This window comes from Myotis myotis, unplaced genomic scaffold, assembly GCF_014108235.1.
Source record: "Myotis myotis isolate mMyoMyo1 unplaced genomic scaffold, mMyoMyo1.p scaffold_m19_p_36, whole genome shotgun sequence".
Classification (NCBI taxonomy): domain Eukaryota; kingdom Metazoa; phylum Chordata; class Mammalia; order Chiroptera; family Vespertilionidae; genus Myotis; species Myotis myotis.
Window position 1 is genome coordinate 1,356,750 of NW_023416342.1, and position 25,347 is coordinate 1,382,096.

General features: G+C 54.4%; 1 protein-coding gene across 1 annotated transcript in view; it reads left to right on the forward strand.

Moving 5' to 3' along the window:
* Positions 1–13,012: 13,012 nt before the first annotated feature.
* Positions 13,013–25,347, forward strand: part of NDST4 (N-deacetylase and N-sulfotransferase 4) — a 174,760-nt gene continuing 162,425 nt past the window's right edge. The window contains exon 1 of the mRNA XM_036303309.1: positions 13,013–13,640. The gene's annotated coding sequence lies outside the window, so the exon portion shown is untranslated. The remainder of the gene's footprint in view (positions 13,641–25,347) is intronic.

Genomic DNA, 25,347 nt, shown 5'->3' on the forward strand with positions numbered 1-25,347 from the left:
CCTTCTTATTAGATAGGATATATATATATATTTTATTGATTTCAGAGAGAAAGGGAGAGAGAGATAGAAACATCAATGATGAGAGAGAACCATCGATCGCCTGTCCTGCATGCCCCCCACCAGGGATCAAGCCTACAACCCAGGCCTGTGCCCTTGACCAGAATCAAATCCATTCAGACCTTTCATTCCTCAGGTCAACGCTCAATCCACTGAGCCACACCAGCCAGGGCTGTTTACTGTTATTCTTATTGTCACCTCACTGTGTGCTGTCCATGCCGACATGCACATGACCCATGGAGTCTGGAAAGGGTCGCCTAAGGCCAATAGAGCATGGGCTGGGCTTTGTTTACAAGTGTGAGTGTACCCTCAGGATGGGAGCTCAGACCACGTGGCACCCTGCCTGGCCCCGCGGGTTCAGGATAGCGGCCGTCGCTACTCGGTGAGGTCAGCGGTGGCATTGTGCCGTGGAGGTCACAATAACTACTTCACCTTATTATTGTTTTTAATATATTTTTATTTATTCCAAAGAGGAAGAGAGAGAAAGAAACATCAATGATGAGAGAGAATCACTGGTTGGCTGCCTCCTGCACGCCCCACACTGGGGATCGAGCCCACAACCCCGGCATGTGCCCTACCGGGAATCGAGCCATGACCTACTGAGTAGACGCTCAACCACTGAGCCACACCAGCCGGGCACTACTTCACATTATTTGGGAGTTATTATTATTCCCATTTCTAGGGATTCAAAAGATGAGAAATTTGAGGCATACCATCCATTTCTCGAAACATATCTTACATGGAAGCATCGAAATATCTTTTGGAGATTGTAGCAGAAAGAGAAAAGGACAGATTAACAGCGACCTCCTTTAGAATCCACACTCTGAGGCCATTGTCTGTTTACTTGTTTGTTTCATATTTTTGACGGGTGAAGGATACTGTTCCTATAAATATGAGTCTATGAAATGTTACCTTGTCCTCACTCGGTGGACTATATCACCCGCCGGAAAACGTATGCCGAGCATTTGGTCATGAATGCGTGTTTTAGAGCGCCGTTCACTCCCCGAAATGCGGCTCTTGCAGGGAAATTGGCGGTTCTCTCAGCCTCAATGGCACCAGTCAAAAAAAAAAAAAAAAAAAAAAAAAAAAGGGTCTTTCTTCGTATATTTAGGACTATTAATGCCAAAGCAAACAAGTTTGGGTTTTTTAAACCTTTTTTGCACGTATATTTTATTCCACACATTAACTAGGGAAAAAGCTCTTATTACGCTATCAGTGACATTTCTGCCTTGAACTCCCTCTCTACCTTAGCAACAAAATGGAAATCTGTTATAGGATGGTTTTGCTTCATGGAAATCGGCAGAACTAAACAGAGTGGACACAAATCTTGAAATTTACTCACATTTTACAAAGTGCATTTTTAAAAATGTCCCCACAGATAAAAAATTATTTTCACAATCATATAGTAATTTCTAGTGATTATATGCAATCGTTATTTTTTCTTGCTTAATTTTATGAGATCTCTATGTTAAGTAGAGTAAGAGCGTCTAAAACCGATGGTACACAGGGGAGAGCAGCTTTCCGTGTCCGTTAGGTAGTGCTGCGTAACAAAGAACCCCAGAGCAGCAGCTTTCCTACACACTCAGCTCACGCCTTACACCTGTTAAAGTTGGGTGTGCTCATCGGAGACGTCATAATTATGAACAACTGTAGCCGTGCAGTGAGGTGATGTGTTAGCTACGCCGCTGTCACGTACACGGTGCAGGCTGTGTTAACATCGGGCTCGAAGCTCGCTCCCCGGCGTCACTCAGGACTCAGCCTCCGTGGTGCCCTCCACCTGGTGGACGAGGCTGGCTGGTACGTGGATGGGTGGGGACCTCTGCCCGGGGCCAGCCTGGCCAGGAGCTTGGCGGGCAGCGTGGGCGAAACATGCGAGGCCTCGGAGGCCTCAGGTAGGAACTGGCATCGTGCCACTCTCTCCTCCTCCGGTTGCCATACAGCGGACTCTGAGAGAAATGGGGGCAGGGACCACCATGGGGGCAGCACGGAGCCAGGGACCGGGCAGGAGAGGGGTGGCAGTGAGGCACCCCCGCATTTTCTTTGTTTTTTCTATTTTGAAGCCCTGGTTTTTTCCTTCAAATTATAGCTGCGCACTAAGAAAAGTGGTACATCTACACCATGGAACACTACGCAGCTGTAAAAAGAACGAGCGCTTACCCTTTGCAACAGCATGGAGGGACCTGGAGAGCATCATGCTGAGTGAACTAAGCCAGTCGGAGACAGACAGGGATCACATGACCTCATGTGGAATCTAATGAACAACATAAACTGAAGGACAAAAATAGACCCAGAGACAGAGAAGCATCGAACAGACCCTCAAACCTCAGAGGGAAGGCGGAGGAGAGAGGGTGGGTGGGAAGAGGTCAACCAATGACCTCATATGTGTATATGCATCACCCATGGACACAGACAACAGGGGGGTCAGGGCCTGGGGTGGGGATGGGGACGGGCTGGGAGAGGTCAATGGGGGACAGAGGGGACATATGTAATATTTTCAACAATAAAGATTAAAAGGGAAGAAATGTATACTTGAAACCTATATGACCCTATTAGCCAATGTCACCCCGATAAATTTAATAAAAAATATGTAAAATAATTTTTTAAAAAGAAATGTGCACATTAAGACATTTTCACAAGAGAAGAGTGTTTGTTTTCATTAGCGTGACCTGGACCGACCCCCACTGTGGCCAGAGCAGGACGCAGGCCAGCCCGGCGCCGGCAGCGAGCTCTGTGCGGCCGCGGCCTCGGAGTTCGGTCTCTCACGGGAGGTCAGGCAGCATTCCCGGTGCTTCCCTCCCGGCTTTCTGCGGCCATTGCTCCCTGTAATTGGAAGCTTGGGGATGTCCCGTGTGTGTCTATACATTTATAATGGCTCACAATTAAGGTCCTGAAGGGGACGGGGAGGGTAGCCATCCGGGCCATCTGCTTTAGGAGCCGGTGTTACCACGCTGACTGGCAGCTCCATTTGTCCCCTTGTTCATAGTTAACCCGGGGCCTCCGGCGCCACAGACTCCGGAGGACAGCCTCGTCTGTGGGTGCCACGCACTGGTTTATTTGTGACATAAAAACGGCGTTCTGTTACTACTATAGAAGAGGTCAGCTGAGTAGAATAAAAACAGGCAAACATTCCAGTTACAAAAGCACGTGAATGGCTTGATCTTTCTATGTTCGATGTCGCACAGAGATGCAATGAACCCAGATTTGCACTTTATAGAGCAGAGCCCGGGGCTCGCGGCGGGCCTTCCCACTCGCACGTGAAGTCGGCGTTTCACAGTGTTTACGAAGAGGAGCGGGCTGGGCTCGTACAGAAATAACGCGCCCAGTGCCGCACGGAGCCCCGGTGAGCGTTGCTTTATGCTGCTCTTCTTTCTGGGCTGCGTGTATGTGTGTGTGTGTGCGCGCACACGCACACACGCACATGCATGCTGGGGTCTCAACATGTTGACACCCACTAATCTAGATTGTGATTGGATCTCAGAGAGTCTCCATTCACCCCCCTTATTCAAACCAGGAAGATAAATTACAGGACTTAAAGAGACCGTGCAGAAGCAACAACCTCCCACATGGCCCTCGTCTGTCTCCCTCCCCGCGAGGCCTCGCCGCGAGGGGCACCGTCCTGCTGAGTGTTCAGCCCTCACTCACCCACACCTCCTGGCTGAAGGGTGACAAGGATGAGCGCTGGGGCCCAAGGCACTTGGGGATCCACATGGACACGTGGGCGCTCACCTGCCAGGTGGGAAGGTGGGAAGTGTGACCCTCTCCCACCAAATGCACCACAGACCACTGGGTTTCAGGCAGCCACCTGGGAGGCCACCAGCTGACGGCGCAGCTTAAGGCCCTGAAGGGAAACGAGATATTAACCATTAGTCACAATAGAGCTTGGTCCACATGGAGATGCGGAGGGAAGCGCTGTGGGGCGGTGGACAGGTGGGGGGAGGGGGGCAGGTCGCTGAACCCTACAGCGGGCCACAGAGCCACCTGTACCACATGGACGGGGCTGCCCGGAGCGCGGGGTCACCGTGAGGCTCCGGACAGTGCATGGGAGCGTCCTCTGTGAGCCCCAAAGCAGATTTTAATGACTGAAGGTGGCAGCGTGTGGGTGCAGAATGTAGTACGCAAGAAGCATGTTGGAACAAACTCCGACAGCATGACCGGAAATATTAAGCTCAACAGGCCCCTTTGCTCCCGCCCTCACCAGACAGGGACATGGACAGGGCGGGCCATGTCTCCTGCTGTGCAAGGAACTTCTTCCCAGGCACTCTGGGTGCTGAGTGGGAGACAAGCCCAAGGGTCCCAACGGTGATGCTCGATGAACCACAGACAAGACACACACACACACACACACATGCTTACACATATGCAGACACCCAGACACATATGCACACATACACAGAAACACACATCAACACATATGCAGACACACAGACACATGCAGAGATACATATACATGCACAGCAACATGCACAAACACACATATACAGACACACATACACATATGCACACAGAGAAACATATGCATACACAGACACAGAGACACATGTGCATACATACACAGAAATACACAGAGATACGTATGCATATATGCAAGCACACCAACACATATGCATGCACACATAGACACATATGCATATACACAGAGATACATGTGCATACACACAGACACATATGCATGCATGCACAGAAACACAGGCACATATGCATACACAGAGACACACAGAGACACATATGCACACACAGACATGCACAAACATATGCAGACACACAAACACATGCATACACACATAAACACATATTCAGGAACACAGACACATGTGCATACACAGAAACACAGAGACACATGTGCATACACAGAAACACAGAGACACATATGCATGCACACAGACACACACAGGCACACACCACGGCTCCTTTGGCAGAGGAAACTGCTATCTAGACTTGGAAGCTGTACTTGGTAAGTAGTGAGCTTTAGCTTACAGATGAGCATGACTTAATTTGATCTGAACCATTTCCTTCACTTGGGTTTGACCTTCATGGACAAAGCAATAGCCTAAATCAAAAGTCTCATTATTCTATTTCTTATGAAAAGGGACTGAAACTCTGACTTACAGTTTCATTCATATTAGTTCACTGGTGTTGATCCTGAAACACTTCCTACACATCATCACCCTCATCTCGGGAAGGACGGCCCATCGCAAGGGGCCCTACAAGTCGCCTGTCTCAGAAGAGATGACCCCGTAAGCCCCCATCACCCCGGCCCACCCAGCACCGTGTGGACTGAGAGCAGCAGGTAATCAGACATTTAAAATAAAATGATTGGCCAGGTGTGTCTCAGTGTTTGAGCATCAACTTAGGAACCAGGAGGTCACAGTTCAATTCCGGTCAAGGGCACATGCCCGGGTTGTGGGCTCGATCCCCAGCGTGGGGAGGACAGGAGGCAGCCGATCCATGATTCTCTCTCATCACTGATGCTTCTATCTCTCTCTCCCTCTCCCTTCCCATCTGAAATCAATACAAATATATTTAAGAAATAATATAAAAAATAAAGTAATATGACTGAACGGGGTGACTCGGTGCACAACCACCCTTCTTTGCTACCTTGAAAAAGCTCAGGGATGAAAGAGGAGTCATTGCTCAGGGCCCCTCTGTATTCAGTGATGGAAATGACTCTGGGATCTGTAGCTATGGATGGCCTTGCACCCGCCAGGCCCCTCCCTGCACACTGGGGTCACCCCCTGCCACCCCCCAACCTGGGGTCTCCCCCTGGGCTGCTGTCCCTGCCCAGCACATGGACCTGGTGATGCTGGACTGGAAATGCAGACGCCGCTCCCTCGTCCCTGTAGTCTGCCTGTCTTGCCCAGGGCTTGCAGAAGCACCGTTTCCCTGACATTTCCCTGGATTCAACGACTAGAGGTCTACGCAGTCACAGGAGATGATGCAACCTGCTCTCTGAGATGCAGGGATGGCAGCCAAGGACAGGGACAGGTGCTGGACACTCCTCAGCCACCGTAAGGACCCTGGCTCACAGTGCCGGTCTCTATGGGTATCCTCTGCGTGTTTTCCTGCGTTGAGGACACAGCGGGGCCGAGCGGAGGCCAAGTGCAGCGTGGGATTCACGGTCAGTCGCTGTGGCTTCATCGTCAGGATGAATTGGCAGATTCTGGCTCACATCCTTTAGACAAGGTTGCCCTCTATGGGAGCCTGGGACGGTGGAGATTTCAGCCGGGGGACGGGTGTCCTTGGAGACCCTCTCTGGTCCTCATGGCTGTTCTCTCCCTCTGGGTGTAAGCCCCGCCCCCCTCCCCCCACCCCCCGCACCTCAACCTGACTGGGCAGAGGCAGGCATCCATCATTCCTGTACCACAGACAATGCTGGCTGCCTCCTCTCCCTTCGTCCAATGCAGAGCCCCTTTCATTCGATCGGCTGGTTTTATATTCCCTTCAGTGACGTGTCTGTCCTGTTTGGGTAAACTGCGTGTGTCTTCGGAGCACAGCATTGATTTCAGGTTAATTTCATTTATTTATATTGTTGATAGTATTACAGACGTCTCCCGTTCCCTCCCCTTTACCCCCTCCTCCCAATCCCTACCCAACACCCCCAGGTCTTCCCCACCCTATGGCCCGTGTCCGTGGGCCGAGCCTATAAGTACATAAGTTCTTTGTTTTGTCTCTTCTCGTCCCCTCCAACCCCACACCGAGGTGTGTCAGTCTGGCCCGTGCCTCCCTCCTTCGGGTCCATTCATTCTGCTCATTGGATTCCACAAATGAGTGCGATCCTGCGATGTGTGTCTCTCGGTGTGGCTTATTTCCCTCGGCATTAATGCTCTCCAGGTCCCTCCATATGGCCCGGAGGGTAAGAGACCCTCCAGTTAATCTCCGATCATTTCATGGGGGTACTTACTCTTCAGAGCAGGGGGCCTTCAACTAAAACCCTTTTAAACCAAACGGTGCTCAGTGCAGCGTAGGCGACGGCACGTTCTCTCATGCGCTGGAGCGTTCAGAAAGCGCAATGCCGTTCTTGTGATTCTATAAATACACGTCTAATTAAGTGCACGTAAATACTTAAATAATTAAAGGGGAAAAGGGGACGTTAGCCTCGCTAAGATCTTTCCACCTGTGGCTGCCGTCAGGGCGCTGACCGTGAAGGGGATCTAGGAGCAGCGCTGGCCCACTCCCGCCCGCCCCCTGGGGAGCATCGCTTAGTGGCATAGCCTTGCATCTCTTTGAAGGGAGTTGCGCTCCTATTCGCGGGACTCGGAACTAGAGCGAGGGTCACGGGGAAAACGTATTTGCCTGCAGAACGTCAGCGTGCCTTCCCCATTCCCTACCTCCGAGTGGCCACCATTCATTCATTCATTCGTTCATTCGTTCATTCATTCATTCATTCATTCGTTCCTTCATTCATAAGTGTAATTTTTTAGAGCACACATATCCGTTCTAGGGCATGGCACTGCATCTATTGATAAAACTCTGGGAAAATGGTCTCCATCCTCAAAAAACACAGGTTTCGTGGCGGGGATTCCGGTTGGTACTCAGAATGACCGCGCGTGTGTGAGGCGCACGGTGGCAGACAGAGCCCGCTTCATACTTCCTGCCAGCCAGGGGCGCACCGCTGGGCCTGTGGCCGGGCACAGCCTGGCCCTGGGCCGTGTGACTCATCCGTTCAGCTGTGCCACCTCTCAAGCAAGGAGACCCCGACCACAGCAGGCTGGCTTCCCAACGTGGTTCCTGTACGTTGCTCACCCTCCCCACACCCCCACACGTCACTATGCTGAGATGGAAGGAGAGGGGCACGGGGACCCCACAGTGGTGGGCATGCAGAGTGACAGAAAGTGATTGTCGAGGCCTGAGCAACCCAGGTCTCCCGAGCATGCCAGATACTAGCTGGGCAGGGTCTACACACGCTGCCTTGTCCCCAAAGGCTGGGACGGACTGACAACAGTGACCTGGGGGACCTGGATGAGAGGCAGTGGCCCAGAGGGCACAGCGTGCCCAAAGGACAGGAAGGGCTTTCACAGTCACCCTGGCGATGCTAGCCTCTGGGCTGCGGGCAGCTCTCTCCCTCCAGGCAGCTGGGACGTGACCTTAGAGCAGCGGTTCTCAACCTGTCGGTCACGACCCCTTTGGCGGTCGAATGACCCTTTCACAGGGGTCACCTAAGACCATCCTGCATATCAGATATTTACATGATGATTCATAACAATAGCGACAGTACAGTTATGAAGTAGCAACGAAAATAATTTTATGGTTGGGTCACAACATGAGGAACTGTATTTAAAGGGCCAGAAGGTTGAGAACCACTGCCCTAGAGGCTAGAGACCGACGTGGATTGTACGGCCTCCCTCAGAAGGACGTTGCCAGGAAGCCCTAATGAAATGGTGGCAAACACATGACACAGGAAAGGAAGAAGCAGCCACATGTAGCACCCGTCTGCAGCCTCTCACAGGAAGCCCCTGGCTGGGCCGGGCTGGGCCATGCACCACATGGACCCTGACCACCCTCCACAGCCGCAGGAAGACAATGCGCTGCCAGGGCTCCCCGCAGCCATCAGACCATGGAATCTTGACCATTTAATCTGCACCGCCTGCCCCCACGGCCGCACAGTGTGCCCCGCTCACTGCAGCCCGAAGATGTGGTTCCACGACGATGCCCTGGTCAACATCTGCTATGAATTGACAACCCTGCCCCGTCCAGCGGGCACCGCTCAGGGCTTGAGCATCCACCTAGGAACCAGGAGGGCACCGTTGGATTCCTGGTCAGGGCACAGGCCCGGGTTGTGGGCTCCATGCCCTGCAGGGGGCGTGCAGGTGGCAGCCGATGCATGATTCTCTCTCATCATTGATGTTTCCCTCTCTCTCTCCCTCTCCCTTCCTCTCTGAAATCAATACAAATAGATTTTTAAAAAGAAAAGAAAACCATGCTCGCTTGGGCCGTGTTCCCTCACAGGCCGCACCAGCCCCGCGGTCCACGAGGTGAGCTGACGCAGGAACACGCTGACTGTGCAGCAACCACTGAGCCGTCCTGGCAACAAGGCTCTTCCCTCCAGCCTGAGGCTCCCCTTTCCCTGCAGGCAGGTGCCAGGTGGGGAAGGGGCATCGCTGCAGGAGGAGGGGGCGCTGTGTCATCAGCAGTGCTGCCTGCACTCACTGTGATTCAGGGGAAGGAGGGGGGAAAGCTGGGCCTCCTTCCCCCTCCCCGGCTCTCCTCTGAGTGGTTCCCAGCAGACGGGAGTGCGGCTTCGCCACCACAGCCCAGTTAGAGGCCGTTCTCCGGAGGCAGGAAATCTGAACAGAGCCGTTTGCTTTAAAGAGGAGATAGTGAGAGCCTCTGGGTTCGTTGGGACAGCTGGGAAGTTGCTCATGAAAAAAATAAATAAATCTTTGCAAGACAAGGAGACAGAAAGTGGTACCGTGATGACAGAACCCCGCATGCTTCAGCGTGAATGGTTTAAACTGTAAATTAAATTACTTGTCTGCATTCGAAATAGTCATTTTTTTTTCTTTGCAGCAGAATTAAGGAAGAGAAATGAAACGTGGAAAAGTAAAAATGTCTGTTTTAAGCTATGGTATCTATTTTTAATCTGTCCATGCAGAAGATGGGTTGTTTTTAATAGAAAGTGCAAGGTACTTTGGCATTTTCTTTGCAAATTTCTGTTTGTCTTAGAATGATGGTCTCAAAATCAGCCTTTAGTAACAGTGAAAACCGAAGCTGATAAGAAGGAAACTAACAAATAGAAATGCTAGAAATCGTGAGATGTGCTGGATTTCTCTGCCGTCTTCACTTTTCCTGTTAGTGGGTGTAATTACGCGCTTTCACCGTAAAATAACTGAGCCGGCCTGTGCACGTTTCCCTGTTTAATAAACCTGTGGTGTTGTTTGGGCTTCTTTTATCGGCTCGTCACTGATACACGCTCTATGTGCTCCAGATGCATTTTAAGTGGGTATTATGGAATTTTTTCCAAGTTTTTTCTTTTCTTCCATTCCAAAGCCAAGCCTACGACACCTTTCACTTTGAACTTTTGGGGTAACTCAGCTGAATAAAAGAGGTTTTGATAGCAGTTGAATAAAAATAGGTGGATCTCCAAAAAAATGTTTTGGATCAATATATTCCGTTCCATTTAGTAAAGACCCATTGCGGACTGGACCTCTGTGATCACAGGCAAAGGAAGTGACACAGGAAAGGACCTTCTGGGGCAGGTCCGAGGAGCCGTGGCACAGTTCACCTCAGCATGGGCAGGGGGTGGCATCGCGGGCGCCACTACGGGCTGACGGGAGAGGCCCCACGTCTGAGTCAAGGGCAAGGCTACAAGGGGTACACAGCGCCGGCCGGTTACAAACACGTGGAGAAGGTAGTTCTCCCCGGTCTCCTGCCTAGCAAGCCCTCCCCCCGCCCCCCCCCCCCAACACACACACACACTCAAGGTCATTGGGTTCATTTCCCTCACGTAGCAGGAGAAGACATCATCAACGTTAGTGGTTTCACAAATACGTTTTGTTTTCTAGTCATTGGAAAATGCAATGCTCAAAGGAAATCCTAAGAAAACTATTCAGGTATCTGGGGGTGGTTTTATGTTTACGGTTTCGAATGGACACTGCATTTCCCAGCCCCCGGGAGGAGAGGAGGAAGCACTTTGGGGGGTTCCATCCCTTACACCTGTGCACATGGGGGGGTCTCTCCCCAAGATGTGGGTTATTTCCGAGCGATGAAAGAACAGTAACGCGATTCTTTTTTCCTTTCTGACCGGGAAGTTGAACTCAGAGCCTTGGCATGGGTTGTTTCTAGAATTAGCATTTAGCAGATATTTGAACGTATTTTATGTTAGAGTTTATGTTACGAGGATCTTCCCTGATGTTGTGTGGACAGCGTTTACACCTCTAAAGCACGTTCGCTTTATTATTCACGTGCTCTGAGTAATACGATAGTTATTTAGCTGCAAAGCGTGTGCATAGACTGATGCTGGGGAAAGTAATGCTCACGGGGGTCAGGGGGCCCCACCCAGGCTATGGCCGGCGCGGGGCATGAGACGCCCATGGGCAGCCCTGCTCTGCAGCCGGGTCAGGGCCAAGCCCCTGCCTGCTCCCTGGTCCCGTCTCCGCCATCTCTCTGCTGCCGCAGCTCCCTTGCTCGACTGTAAGGCAGGACCATGCCGACAGGGTGAGGAACTCGAGTATTTTCTCAAATGTTCCTCTTACCCTTCGTGTGGCTAAGACGAGAACGGCTAGTCCACGTGAACCATTCAAAAGGCACTATTCGCCTGAGAGTCGGCAGAAACGGAGGCCCTTGAGCCAGCTTTCCCGTCCTGTTTTGACTCCCAGTATTAGTGTTGGGCCTGGTAGCTTCCATGTCTCCAGGTGAGCGCTGAGGTGTGCCCTGTGGGACCTGAGACTGGGCCTCCACAGCTTCTTCCTCCCTGAGCTTCCCAGCAGGGAGCGGCCCCGGGACTCCTCCCGGAGGCCTTTCAAATGCGAGTGCTCCCTGCAGCCTGCACGGTCAGCGCGTGCACCCCAGTGAGGAGCTGGCGGGCTCCCTGTCACCCACCAGTGATGGTGCCTGTGGTCACCAGGCAACTGCAGATGATCTTTGTAAGTGACCAGGTGTCTGCCATCCTCTCCCCAGCTCGTGTCCACAGCTTGCTGACCCTCGGCTTTGTACAGTCTAACAACTAGCAACGCTGCGTGCTTCAACGTCACTCATCCAAAGACCACATCACCAGCACATGCCCTGTGAGAGGGACCCGCCCACTCAGCATATGACAGAGAAACCACATCACCAGGAAACGCTGTGTCTGAGGGACCCGCTCCCCGTAGCATATGACAGAGTCACTGATACCCCCCGGAGTCCAAGCAGAACTATAACCGGAGATGCGCACCCCACAGGGCACCTTGCCTTGGAGAAACGGGGGGCAGCAGTGGCCCCCGGCCTATGAGGGGATCCAGAGCCCAATCATCACCAGCACCGCTTATCCCACTGAGCTCAGGGGTGGACACGCAAAGAGGAAGCGCCAGGAGAAGAAGCCAGGGGCCCGCAGGGACTGGCGGGAGACGTGTGCCTGAGGGCCCCTACCCTTGGTCACCTGTGCCTTTCCATGGAGAAAGTCAAACACCTGTCCCTGAAGGAGGTGTGAGTCATTGTATCATTGTGAGCGCAGTAGAGGCGCCGAGAAGGAAGGAGAAGGAAGGGCAGCTGAAGGAAGAAGGAAGAGCAGCTGATCCGCATCCGGGGGGGCCCAGGAGAGGAGCTGCATGGGGAGCAGAAGCGAATTTCTCCCTCATAACCCTGTGATTCACCTCGTAAGGATGCAGTGTGTGTGTTTTCATAGATTTTTATTGATTTCAGAGAGGAAGGGAGAGGGAGAGAGAGAAGCATCAATGATGAGAGAGGATCACTGGTGTGCAGGCCGATGCTCTATCCACTGAGCCAAGCCGGGGAGGGCAACAAGCAGTGTATACAGTAGGCGCCCACGCAGTGCGGGCTGCCTGTCCTTCATCACGGCCTACGATGCCACATTAATCTCAGTGTGCGGCTCCCCGCTGCCTCTCCAGGTGCTCCAGGTCGCCCCAGCTTTTGTTTTTTGTTGGGTCCCTACTTATGGGTTTGACCTCCGCCAGCTCGAATCTTGAACTTTTCTTTCTTCGCCCAATGGAATCCTTGGGTGTCACCGCTGCAAAGTGGCATTTTATTCTCCACCCCGGAGACAACTGCGGGAAGAGGAGTCAGGAGCACCTCCTGCATCCCCGGGGGTGCGGGAGGAGGGGGGAGCGGGGGCTCTGTGGGAGCGGGTGCAGCTAGGGGTGCAGGCGTAGCCGGGGGAGCGGGTGCAACCAGCGGTGCGGGTGCAGCCTGGGGTTTGGGTGCAGCGGGGGGAGCGGGTGCAGCCTGGGGTGCGGTGGGCGGAGCTCTGTGGAGCGGATCCCTGCAAACAGCCCTGCCCGGTGACATCACGGCAGCCAGGTCCCGGCCGGGGCTCCATTAGCTGGAGGACTCAGCGCGGCTGCCAATCACCGCGGAGCCGCCTGAGGGTCGGGGCGGAGGGAGGAGGGACCTCAGCCGCCTGCGCGCACAGCTGGCGGCGGCGCCGAGGCCCCCGGTCCCCGCCTGCGCGTCCTCCCGCTCCCCGCACCCCGATCCCGGCTCCCCGCTCCCCGCCTGCGCGTCCTCCCGCTCCCCGCTCCCCACTCCCCGCTCCCCGCACCCCGATCCCGGCTCCCTGATCCCCGCTCCCGGCTCCCCGCTTTCGGCTGCAGCCCTGCGCCGTCCGTCCGGGGAGGGAGCTGCGTTGGCCCGGAGCGTGGAGCGCGGAGCCGGGTCTGCGTCCTCCAGCGGCTGCGCGCTCGGGAGGGACGCGGGCGCATCGGGAGGAGCGGCGGCGGCGAGAGTTCTGGCGTCAGCGCTGGAGCCACCGGATCCCAGAGCCCCGAGCCGCGAGCCGCGAGCCCCGAGCCCCAGAGACGGCGAGGAGGCGGCAGGAGTCGGGACGCCGCCACAGCTCGAGCCCCGCGGCCTCCGCACCAGACCGCTCGCCCCTGACCGCTCGCCCCTGACTGGGCATCCTCCGCGCTCGGGCGGCGGCGCCGGCTGCCTCCCAGGTGAGTCCCGGCTGCGGGTCCGAGCCCGGGCGGTGCAGACTGGAGCGCCGCTGAGCTCCGTGTGCAGAAGGCGAGCGGGATAAAGTTTGATTTGGGGAGATTGATGCAGAAGCAGTCGCGGGGGTCAGCCCTTCCCGCCCCCTCTCCCCGGTGCGCGCACCCCGCTTTGCAGAAGTTCTATTTGCACGAGAAAAGGAACCTGCAGCCCTGCCCCCCCAAAAGGAGGACTTGTAATGTGTTAAACTGTTGCCAGACATTTGCATAATAATCGCCTCTTTGGGTAGGATGTGGGCCTCTTCAGGTGCAAATGGCCCGTGTTGCCAGCTGAGCCCCCCCCCCCCCCCCACCAGCCCGGGCTGTGCAGGTGGCCTGAGAGGTGTCCCTGGACCGGGGTGGTGGGTTCTGGTCCTGATCCCGGGTGGGCTCCGGGCTCCGGGCCCAAGACACACAGGCATGCTGTGCTCCCAGGGTCTGTCTTAGGGGCGCCTGTCACACGCGTGTGACACGAGGAGGTGCTGCCACCGATCGCTTTTGCAGAAAGAGATGCCTTCCTCCTGGGTCGTGCAAGGAAAAATAGATAGGTTCCCGCCACCACGCAGGTCTTCTCGCCGGCGTGGGCTCCCAGGAGGACAGACAAGTGCTGCCCTCAGGCGCAGGCTGAGCAGGGAACCAGGGCCTTACGTAAACATGGCTTTTGGGGCCCCTGGAATGAATCTGTTAGAGGAAGCTCCGGGAAAGGGGACCCCTAACCCCCGTTTTTCTGTTCCTCTGACCGGCTGAATGGGGCTGCTTTTGGGATGATTGTCAGAGTGTTGTCAGGGATGGTCTGTGCTGTGTGTGAGCCCTCACGCAGCTCAGAAGAACTTTCAGGGGTTTATGCTTCACCCCGTCTTTCTCAAACCCGCTTGGTCCTGCTCTCCTGGGATCTTCTATCAGAACATGTCTCATCTACTCAGGTATCTAAACGGGGTGCAAAGCAAATGGCAGGCAAACATGCTGGCGTGTTCTCCTGGTGATTTTAGGTGTTTTTGTTTCGCTTTATCGTCAACTTTATGGTTCAAGTCCTGGGAGTTGGGTTTCTTGCCACAAAAGGAAATGGATGAAGAAAAAAAAGTTACTGTCGATGGTTGAATTTCTTTAAAACTAGGATGTAATGATCCCCCCACCACACACACACACACAGATTTAAAATGTGTGTGTGGTGTTTTTTTTTAAATACCAAAAGAATAATTTTCATTTATTCTATTAAAATGATGCCAGCCGGGCACATCCAGGTGCCCAGGAGGCGCTGTGTGTGGACTGGTATTTTCGTGAATAAATGTGGAGAGTCGGAAGCACAGTGAGGACAGAGCAGGTCAGCAGAAGTCCCCAGAGAGTGGGGGAGGGTGAAGGGGGGGAAAGGGTGGGGGGCGGCGCTCCGTCCTCCTCAGTGCAGGCAGGACCCTAACAGGCTGAGCACCTGCTGCTGACAGTGGGGACAGTTCACAGGGAGGACCCTCTGCACCTTCACCTGTGTGGCCCCTGTCGCAGGCACCTGCGCTGACAGACCCCCTGGGAAGCTCACCGGGGAGGTTTGGGGGAATTAAATGGTAAACGGAATAGTCTTTTTTTTTTTTTTTTTAACTCTCTCTTAATGGCTCCTGGTGGGCAGTGAGATTGACGCTGAGAAGATAGTGGGACTAATTTGGCGTGTGAGTGGCTTATCCCCGGTGACGGGAAGCCAGGCTCGCAGGGGAGGTAATGCGACTTGGAAACTCAGAGCATTCTCAAAAAAGGGGCATTTCATAAGGATTTTACTATTCAGCTTCCTTTCGGAAAGCCAGCAAACGTATATGAACTGCATTTGTTTTCTGCCAGCTGGACTTATTATCTAAGAGGTGTGTCCATGTAAGTGATGGTTTCCCTCAATACCAACAGGAAGTAAACGGAGATGATTTCCTATATAAATACATAAAATCGTAATTTGAAGATTCCATATTTGACAAACATGCTTATACATGTATGTATATGTGTATGTGCATGTACGTGTATATAGTCACCTCACGATCCTTTCTATTGTATCTGAGTATTCAGACTGTTATGCTCAGCCTTTCTCGCCCCCGGAAAAATTCTGCAATTGGATTTGAAAGGAACTTAGACTCTTAGTTCAAATCTCAGTGCTGCGCTGGCATCTTAAAGAGGCCCCGTCGGTGTTGCTCACCCAGGAAGCCGGTCACCCCAGCAGCTCTGCTGTGGGCATGGGACCTGTGAGCATCTGTTTGAGCAGAAAAGGTGTCCTTGAGGGTAAAACCCAAAGATGGGACTTTCTGTGCTCGTGGAGGAGCGTGATTTGGGGGAAGAACAGCGAGGCGTTAGCCTGCCTCCTGCCAAGCAAAGGATGCGAGCGGAGCGGCCTCCCGGGTCTGGGAAGCAGCCGGGAGACATATGATGCCAGTGGACCTCAGCCATGGCGGGGCCGTGGTGGGGCCGTGGGGTGGCCGTGGCGAGGCCCTGATGGGCCCCACCCTCGTGGGGTGGCTGTGGTAGAGGCCATGATGGGGACTGTGGCAGGGCCGTGGTGGGGCCGTGGTAGGGCCATGGGGTGGCCGTGGTAGAGGCCATGATGGGGACTGTGGCAGGGCCGTGGTGGGGCCGTGGGGTGGCCGTGGGGTGGCCGTGGTAGAGGCCATGATGGGGACCGTGGCGGGGCCGTGGCAGGACCAGGGGGAGATCTGTGCTCTAAGGCGGGGCCGTGGCAGGACCAGGGGGAGCTCTGTGCGCAAAGGCTGCTCCTCTCCGGGCTGGAGCACGGACAGTGCCCGGTGCCCGCCATCTCACCTACAGTGGGCGGTTGCCCTGGCACATGTGTGGGCCCTTCCAGAGCCAGCCCGCTCTCCGAGGGCTCAGTGCTCAGGTGACAGAGTCCTCTCCTGGGAAGCGTCGCTCTAAGCAAACCGCCTGCAAGCCCCGGGGAGCCTCCTGGGGGGAGGGTGTCCCCGAGAGCAGAGGACCCGGGATGAGAGCAGCGGGGGCAGAACCACCACGCGGCCACCACGCCCAGGGCCCCGTGCGAGGCTGGGCAGCGGCCCCTGGTGAACGGGTTCCCAGGAGAGACACCAGCACCCACCTGGGCTGCAGGGCAGCTGAGGAGAGAGTCTGGCTCCTGCTCTGGGCTCCAGACCAGGGGGACCCCCCCCCCTTCTGCTACTCAGTGAAGTCTAGGCCGTGAGAGGCTGGGCAGGTGTCAGACGGCGCTCCAGCCGCCAGCCATGGGTGTCTGTCCCCTCTTCGCAGCCATGGGTGTCTGTCCACTCCTCGCAGCCATGGGTGTCTGTCCCCTCCTTGCAGCCATGGGTGTCTGTCCACTCCTCGCAGCCATGGGTGTCTGTCCCCTCCTTGCAGCCATGGGTGGCTCTCTCCTCCTCACAGCCATGGGTGGCTGTCCCCTCCTCCCTCAGCCCCTGGGGTGGGCTCAGCGGCCCCCACGGAGTGTTACCTGCACCCGGGCAGTGTGGGCAGCGCCCCGAGGTCTGGGGTGTCGCCTTTCCTCCCAGGCGCCCTCTCTCCAAGCTTCGTCTCAGCCTCCTCAGGAAGGTTCCTGAAGAACAGATTGAATTGACAGCGGATTTTCCCAAACCCCAGTCTGATGATGGAATCAGAGCAGCAGCGGCTCTGGGTGTCTCAGAGCCAATAGGTTTTAAAACGTGCACAGCAGCCGCCTCCCGTCCCCACAGCGGGGTTTGCCCCTCGCCTTCCTGCATGTGTCTGTGTCCTGGTGTCCACACAACCAGGCCATGAAGAAGGTCATAGCACAGCCCCTGCAGATGACAGCCCACAGCCCACACGGCTTCCCGGGACGCCGGGGGCATCTGCACAGAAAGGCTGTTAGAAAGGTTTCCTTAAGAGGCACACTTCAGGTCCTTCGCGAATACTAAATGGAATCATGGTTAATTAATTAGAATTATGGAAATGTAGGAGGAGAAAGTGAAGGGTGAAGAAGACGACGTTTAAGTGCTTGAAGCTTCATTTCATGACGTGCCGAGGGCATCTGCGAAAACAAACGATCACTCCTGACCTGGAGGCTCGCGGCTCCGCACCAGGCTCAGCGCCGCACTTTCTAGAAACGATGGTTTTCAACAGTTGAAGAGTTCGATGGAGAAGGCGACTTTCAGCAAGCTGGTACACACACACACTCACGGGTACACACACACATACACGGATACACACACATACACGGATACACACACATACATGGATACACACAGAGATACATGGATACACACACATACATGGATAGACACACACACACAATACATAGGCACATAGACACACAAGACACATGCACATACACTCACGGATACACACACAGATACACAGATACACACAGACACACATACATGGATACACACATGGGTACACATGCAGATACACATAGACACACAGACACACAAGACACATGCACACACAAACAGAGACACACACACATACACAGACACACACAGACACTCAATTCACAGGCACACACACACTGACACACACACATTCTTCTTTTCCCAAAATTAAAAGAAAAAGTCCCCGTGTGGACACGCAGCCGCAGAGGAGCCTGGCGGCCTTGTGTCCACAGTGGGCTCCCCACGGAAGCTGCGCTGCGGCTGGGGTTTAAGGAGGCCCTTGGGAGCGGAGAGTCACCAGGCTCCGAGGTTCCAGCCAGAAGCACGGGGGACAACACTTCCGACTGCTCTCTCCTCTCCTCCTCCTTCCCCTCCTCTCCCCTTCCCTTCCCGTCCTTTCTCCTTCCTCATCACGCTCCTCCCTTCCTCCCTCCCTTCTTTTCTTCTTTGCTATTTATTTCTCCCCCTCCCTCCCTCCCTCCTTCCTGCCCGCTTCCCTCTCCACGTGCCCCCCGCGGCCACCCTGTCCTCGGTGTGACTCACGCAGGGGCTGGGGGAGCGGGGACGTGGGGGGAAACTCGGGGCGCATGGTGCTCGCACTCAGCCTCAGCACAGTCGGGACGACGGGCCTTCAGGAGGGAGAAGCAGCGACGTCCACCTCAACGTGTGGGCTCCCCCGGGGCTCCCAGGAACTCCCCGCACTGGGGGAACCCCGCTCCCCGCCAAGCCTGTCCCCTTCCCGGCCGGGGAGGCTTCATGGGGCGGAGGAGGCCAACGGGCAACAGGGCAACAGGGAAACGGTGATAGACACCAGCAGGCCTTCGGCGTGAGCCCCGAGCCACACATCACCCCCTGCTCAGTGGCTGAGCTCAGGGCGCTGTATGCAGCCCAGCGGCCCCCGTGCTAGCGGACGGTGCCTTCTGCACATGAGGACGCCTCGCGGGGCCGTGTCCGAGTCAGGACTGTGCCCTCCACGCTGTGCCCACAGCTCGTCACGTTGCATCAGACATCCCGGGCACTGAGCTCCGTCCAGCATCGGAGGTAAATGCAGCCACACCAGCGCGCATCCACAAGGGGACGCAGATGCGGCCTGTCCATGCGCCTGAGGACACGTCCAAGGACCCGCTGCGCCATTTCCCCGGGGGGACCCGTGAGTAATCGGATCCGGCGTCACCTGCGCCGTCCGGCCTCCCGCCACGAGCTCCATCAGTGCCACCGCGGCCCCGCGCACGGGACTCGCGGAGATACACAGGCGATCCCTTGAAAGGCACACTTACGGGCAGCATCTAGCAGGATGGAAACCACACCTGTGAGTTCCGTTCAAGGGCGAGGGCTCCTGACGCCCCGTCCGTGAGACCTTTTCCTCGGAACCGGGTGTTTTCGCAAAAAAACAAAGCCCAGAACGGTCACGGGGTCGAGCCCAGGTCAGGACCAGCGTCGCCCTCCGTCCGGTCGGAGAGATTGCCCTCGTTAACCCCAGAAAAGGGCTTTCACGTGGGTGTGATCATGTTCCTGGTGATGCTGATGATGAATATCCTGTCCACGTCATAGGACCTGCCGGCCCCACGAGGGGGCGAGGTGAGCCCGGCCGCTCTCGGGAGGCCCTGACGTGCACGGACAATGCCCCGTGAGGACAGCACCGTCCCGGGCTCCGGGGGGCAAGCGACAGCCAGGGAGAGGGCCAGGGAGCCGTCCGGAGAAACTGACACTCGGAAAACCCATTTACAAGTCGGATTCCATGCCTGACCTTTGAACCAGGAGGGCACGGTTCGATTCCCGGTCAGGGCACAGGCTCGGGGTGCGGGCTCCATCCCCAGAGTGGGGCGTGCAGGAGGCAGCCGGCCCACGATTCTCTCTCATCATTGATGTTTCCCTCTCTCTCTCCGCTCTCCCTTCCTCTCTGAAGTCAATAAAAAATACATGTATTTTGAAGTTGCTTTCCGTGATGAGAACGTCCCTTCATCGCACGGGAGACGGGACAAGGAGCAGCGGCCGCTTGTAAACTGCGAGCTGCACGGGGCCCCGCCCCCTCACTGTTGCCCTCATCGGGGGAGCGGTGGGGTGTGGGTAGGACCCCCTGCTTCCCTACTTTCTCTGGGGAGCGGGAAGTTCAGTCCATTTCAGAAAGTGTAATTTTCCACTTCCCTGCTACTCTTCGTTGCGCTGCGGTAATTAAAATGGGGCATGTGGGTGAATTATCTCGAATTGTCACATTTTCCCCTGCACCCCGAGGGCTCATGCTGTGATTGAAACGCACACAGTGGAGACCTGGCCCCCTGTCTCCGTCTCCCTCTCCCAAACTGCGGGGGTGTCACACCCAGATCCTAAAGAAGGCCCCCCAGGTGGCTGGAGCAACGGACATAAGATAAGGGAGCTGCCGAGGGTCCATGTCGCGATTCCGTTTGCTAAAACACGTTCACAGTCACAAAAACACTCTCTTCAAACTCCGCATGAATAAAATATGGTAAGGATTGTCCTGTTCAGTGTGGCTCAGTGGATAGAGCGTCGGCCTATGGACCGAAGGGTCCTGGGTTCGATTCCAGTCCAGGGCACGGATCTCGGTGGCAGACTCCTCCCCAGGAGGCAACCCATCAATGAGTTTCTCTCACGTTGATGTTTCTGCCTTTCCCTCGCCCTCCCACTCTCTAAAATCAATGGGAAAATATCCTTGGATGAGGTTTTATTTAAAATGTTGTGCGGATAAGGCAGTGCTAAGCGTTCCAAGTGGTGGGTAGGTTCTCAGCCTCCAGGAGGCAGGGCTGGTAACCCCTCAGCACAGGTCCGGCCGGAGCACCTGCCTCACACTCCTAGGCCCCTCCAGCCCAGCTTCCCTGACCGCCCTGTGGCCCAGGTCCCGCTCTGCTCTCACAGTTGAGGCGAGTCCCTCCTACCCTCCGGGGTGGTTCCTGGGGATGTGACCACACCTTAGTGCCCCAGTGCAGCCAGGGATATGACCGCAGGAGGCTGAGCGGATGCTTGACCTACGGGCCAAGGGCAGCGGGCTGATCACTGTGATGTGCGAGGGGACATGGGGAGGCACGTCCTACGAGCAGCCGTGGAAGGAGCGATGGTGTTTTAAAGAGACTGTGGGACCAGGATAGTCACCTTTCCATGTGGCAGGAGTTTCCATGAAAAGTACATTTGTTCATGTGATGGGCTGCCAGTGGACGATCGTCTGAAAGAGACTGGATTGATAGCGGATGTTTCATGCAACACCAGGGAGAGTAGAGCACTCTAAGGATGAATGAGATTCCAGTCCATTGCAGCAGCTGCCGTGGGCGGGAGCTGCTTTTCCAGAAGTTCCTGCCTCGGGGAGGAGACCATGGGGGTCACCGGGGTTTCCCGCATCTTTCACTGGCAGGCGTGAGAGTGGCCACTGCCCACCAGGCCCAGCCCACCAGGCTCAGCCCTCCCCGCAAATTCAGGTCGATGACCGGGCGAGAGCACCAAGCAGGAGTGCGTCCGTCTGATGTGGAAGCGACTTTTCGTCCAAGGGTCATTGCGCAAGGTCTACTCTCTCAAAGATCATGCAGCGATGAATACCTTAAGCAGATCGATTTTTTAAAATTTACACATATCGGTGTCGCCCCTCACTTGAGCCTGTCCAGGAAGGAACACATGCAGGGGAGACGTGGGTGCATCAGAAAGACACCCGGCTTCCGGGAAGTTCCGCTGACAGGAATCTAGAGACTGTGAGGTGTGAGCCCCAGGCAGGGGGTGGGGGTGCGGTGTTCAGTCTCCTTGCAGACGTGAATTGCTGTCCAGGTGAGACTGAGGCGGCGGAGGCTGGAGGGGAAGCTGGTTTCTCCGAGCTGGACCCTAAGTCACAGGTGGCCCTCGCTGGGGTGGCCCTGGACCAAGCTCAGGACCCGCCATGGCCAGTGGAGGTAGCGATACCTGCTTCACGGAACAGTGGGAAGGCTTGATGCGGCGGTCAAGTTCCCGGTGCAGAGTCGGAGACAGAGCCGTGCTGAATTAGTGGCATGAAGTGTGAGCCGCTGGCACCGGGTGGCCTGTGGTGTCACTGCCTGCACGGCTGATTGCCACCGAGTGACGGGTATTGACCGGTGGCAATCAGCTACACCGCCACCGCACTGTCTCCTGTCCTTGGATCACATCTTTGAATATTAATAACAGTAGCCCAGCCACCTGGCTCAGTGGCTGAGCGTCGGCCTAGGAACCAGGAGGTCACGGTTCGATTCCCACTCAGGGTACAGGCCCGGGTTGTGGGCTCCGTCCCCAGTGTGGGGCGTGCAGGAAGCAGCCGATCCATGATTCTCTCTCATCACTGATGTTTTGATCTCTCTCCCTCTCCCTTCCTCTCTGAAACAAAAAGAACATATGAATATTAATCACTGTAAATCTAACTAAACCATCAAACTTCACCGATCAACATTTTAATCGGGCTCATCACAGTTTCCAAAGTTAACTCACATTTAAGAAAACAGACCCTAAAACGTCCTGAGAAGAGGGAAGAAGTGGGGCGGAGGGGAGCTGGATTTTTCTGGCCCCTGGAGTGGGGGATACATGGGAGGAGGAGAAGGCAACTAGGCGAATTTCAGAAAATGAAACCGGATCAAACAAAAGCAGGAACATCACTCAGTGTGCAACTTTCTCTAGTAAAACTCTACAAGGCAGCGATGCGGCATCTGCATTGGACATCTCCTAGAATTAGCACAACATTTTGTATGGATGTTTTACAAGGACGCTAGTTACTATAATCAATAATTCACTTAACAAGCCTATTTGTGGAAAACCCTGGGAGATTATGAAAGATAAAATATGTTGTTGATCTTCAAAATACCTTTGGGGGGAAAATGGGGAAATGGAAACATGGTTTTGCTTTACATGTGGGAATCGTGGGAGCATGTGGACACAGGGCCGCTACGAAACTTTTCCCAATTGTTCACTTGATATTTATTGAAGTTTTCTAACTGCCAGCGAGGACGGGGTGTTAGGGAGCAGGATGTATACCTGTGCGATCGCACACCTCCACAGCCACACACCTCCATGACCACACACCTCCATATTCACACACCTCCATATTCACACACCTCCATAATCACACACCTCCATAATCACACACCTCCATAATCACACACCTCCATAATCACACACCTCCATAATCACACACCTCCATAATCACACACATCCATAATCACACACCTCCATAATCACACACAACCATAATCACACACCTCCATAATCACACACCTCCATAATCACATACCTCCATAATCACACACCTCCATAATCACACACCTCCATGACCACACACCTCCATAATCACACACCTCCATAATCACACACCTCCATGACCACACACCTCCATAATCACACACCTCCATAATCACACACCTCCATGACCACACACCTCCATAATCACACACCTCCATAATCACACACCTCCATGACCACACACTTCCATAATCACACACCTCCATAATCACACACCTCCATAATCACACACCTCCACGGCCACACACCTCCATAATCACACACCTCCATAATAACACACCTCCATAATCACACACCTCCATGACCACACACCTCCATGGCCACACACCTCCATAATCACACACCTCCATAATCACACACCTCCATAATCACACACCTCCATAATCACACACCTCCATGATCACACACCTCCATGACCACACACCTCCATAATCACACACCTCCATAATCACACACCTCCATGACCACACACCTCCATAATCACATACCTCCATGACAACACACCTCCATAATCACACACCTCCATGACCACACACCTCCATAATCACACACCTCCATGACCACACACCTCCATAATCACACACCTCCATAATCACACACCTCCATGACCACACACCTCCATAATCACACACCTCCATAATCACACACCTCCATGACCACACACCTCCATAATCACACACCTCCATAATCACACACCTCCATAATCACACACCTCCATAATCACACACCTCCATAACCACACACCTCCATAATCACACACCTCCATAATCACACACCTCCATGACCACACACCTCCATGACCACACACCTCCATAATCACACACCTCCATAATCACACACCTCCATGACCACACACCTCCATAATCACACACCTCCATGACCACACACCTCCATGACCACACACCTCCATAATCACACATCTCCATAATCACACACCTCCATAACCACACACCTCCATAATCACACACCTCCATGACCACACACCTCCATGACCACACACCTCCATAATCACACACCTCCATAATCACACACCTCCACGGCCACACACCTCCATAATCACACACCTCCATAATCACACACCTCCATAATCACACACCTCCATAATCACACACCTCCATGATCACACACCTCCATGACCACACACCTCCATAATCACACACCTCCATAATCACACACCTCCATGACCACACACCTCCATAATCACATACCTCCATGACAACACACCTCCATAATCACACACCTCCATGACCACACACCTCCATAATCACACACCTCCATGACCACACACCTCCATAATCACACACCTCCATAATCACACACCTCCATGACCACACACCTCCATAATCACACACCTCCATAATCACACACCTCCATGACCACACACCTCCATAATCACACACCTCCATAATCACACACCTCCATAATCACACACCTCCATAATCACACACCTCCATAACCACACACCTCCATAATCACACACCTCCATAATCACACACCTCCATGACCACACACCTCCATGACCACACACCTCCATAATCACACACCTCCATAATCACACACCTCCATGACCACACACCTCCATAATCACACACCTCCATGACCACACACCTCCATGACCACACACCTCCATAATCACACATCTCCATAATCACACACCTCCATAACCACACACCTCCATAATCACACACCTCCATGACCACACACCTCCATGACCACACACCTCCATAATCACACACCTCCATAATCACACACCTCCATGACCACACACCTCCATAATCACACACCTCCATAATCACACACCTCCATAATCACACACCTCCATAATCACACACCTCCATGACCACACACCTCCATAATCACACACCTCCATAATCACACACCTCCATAATCACACACCTCCATGACCACACACCTCCATGACCACACACCTCCATAATCACACACCTCCATAATCACACACCTCCATGACCACATACCTCCATGACAACACACCTCCATGACCACACACCTCCATGACAACACACCTCCATAATCACACACCTCCATGACCACACACCTCCATAATCACCCACCTCCATAATCACACACCTCCATAATCA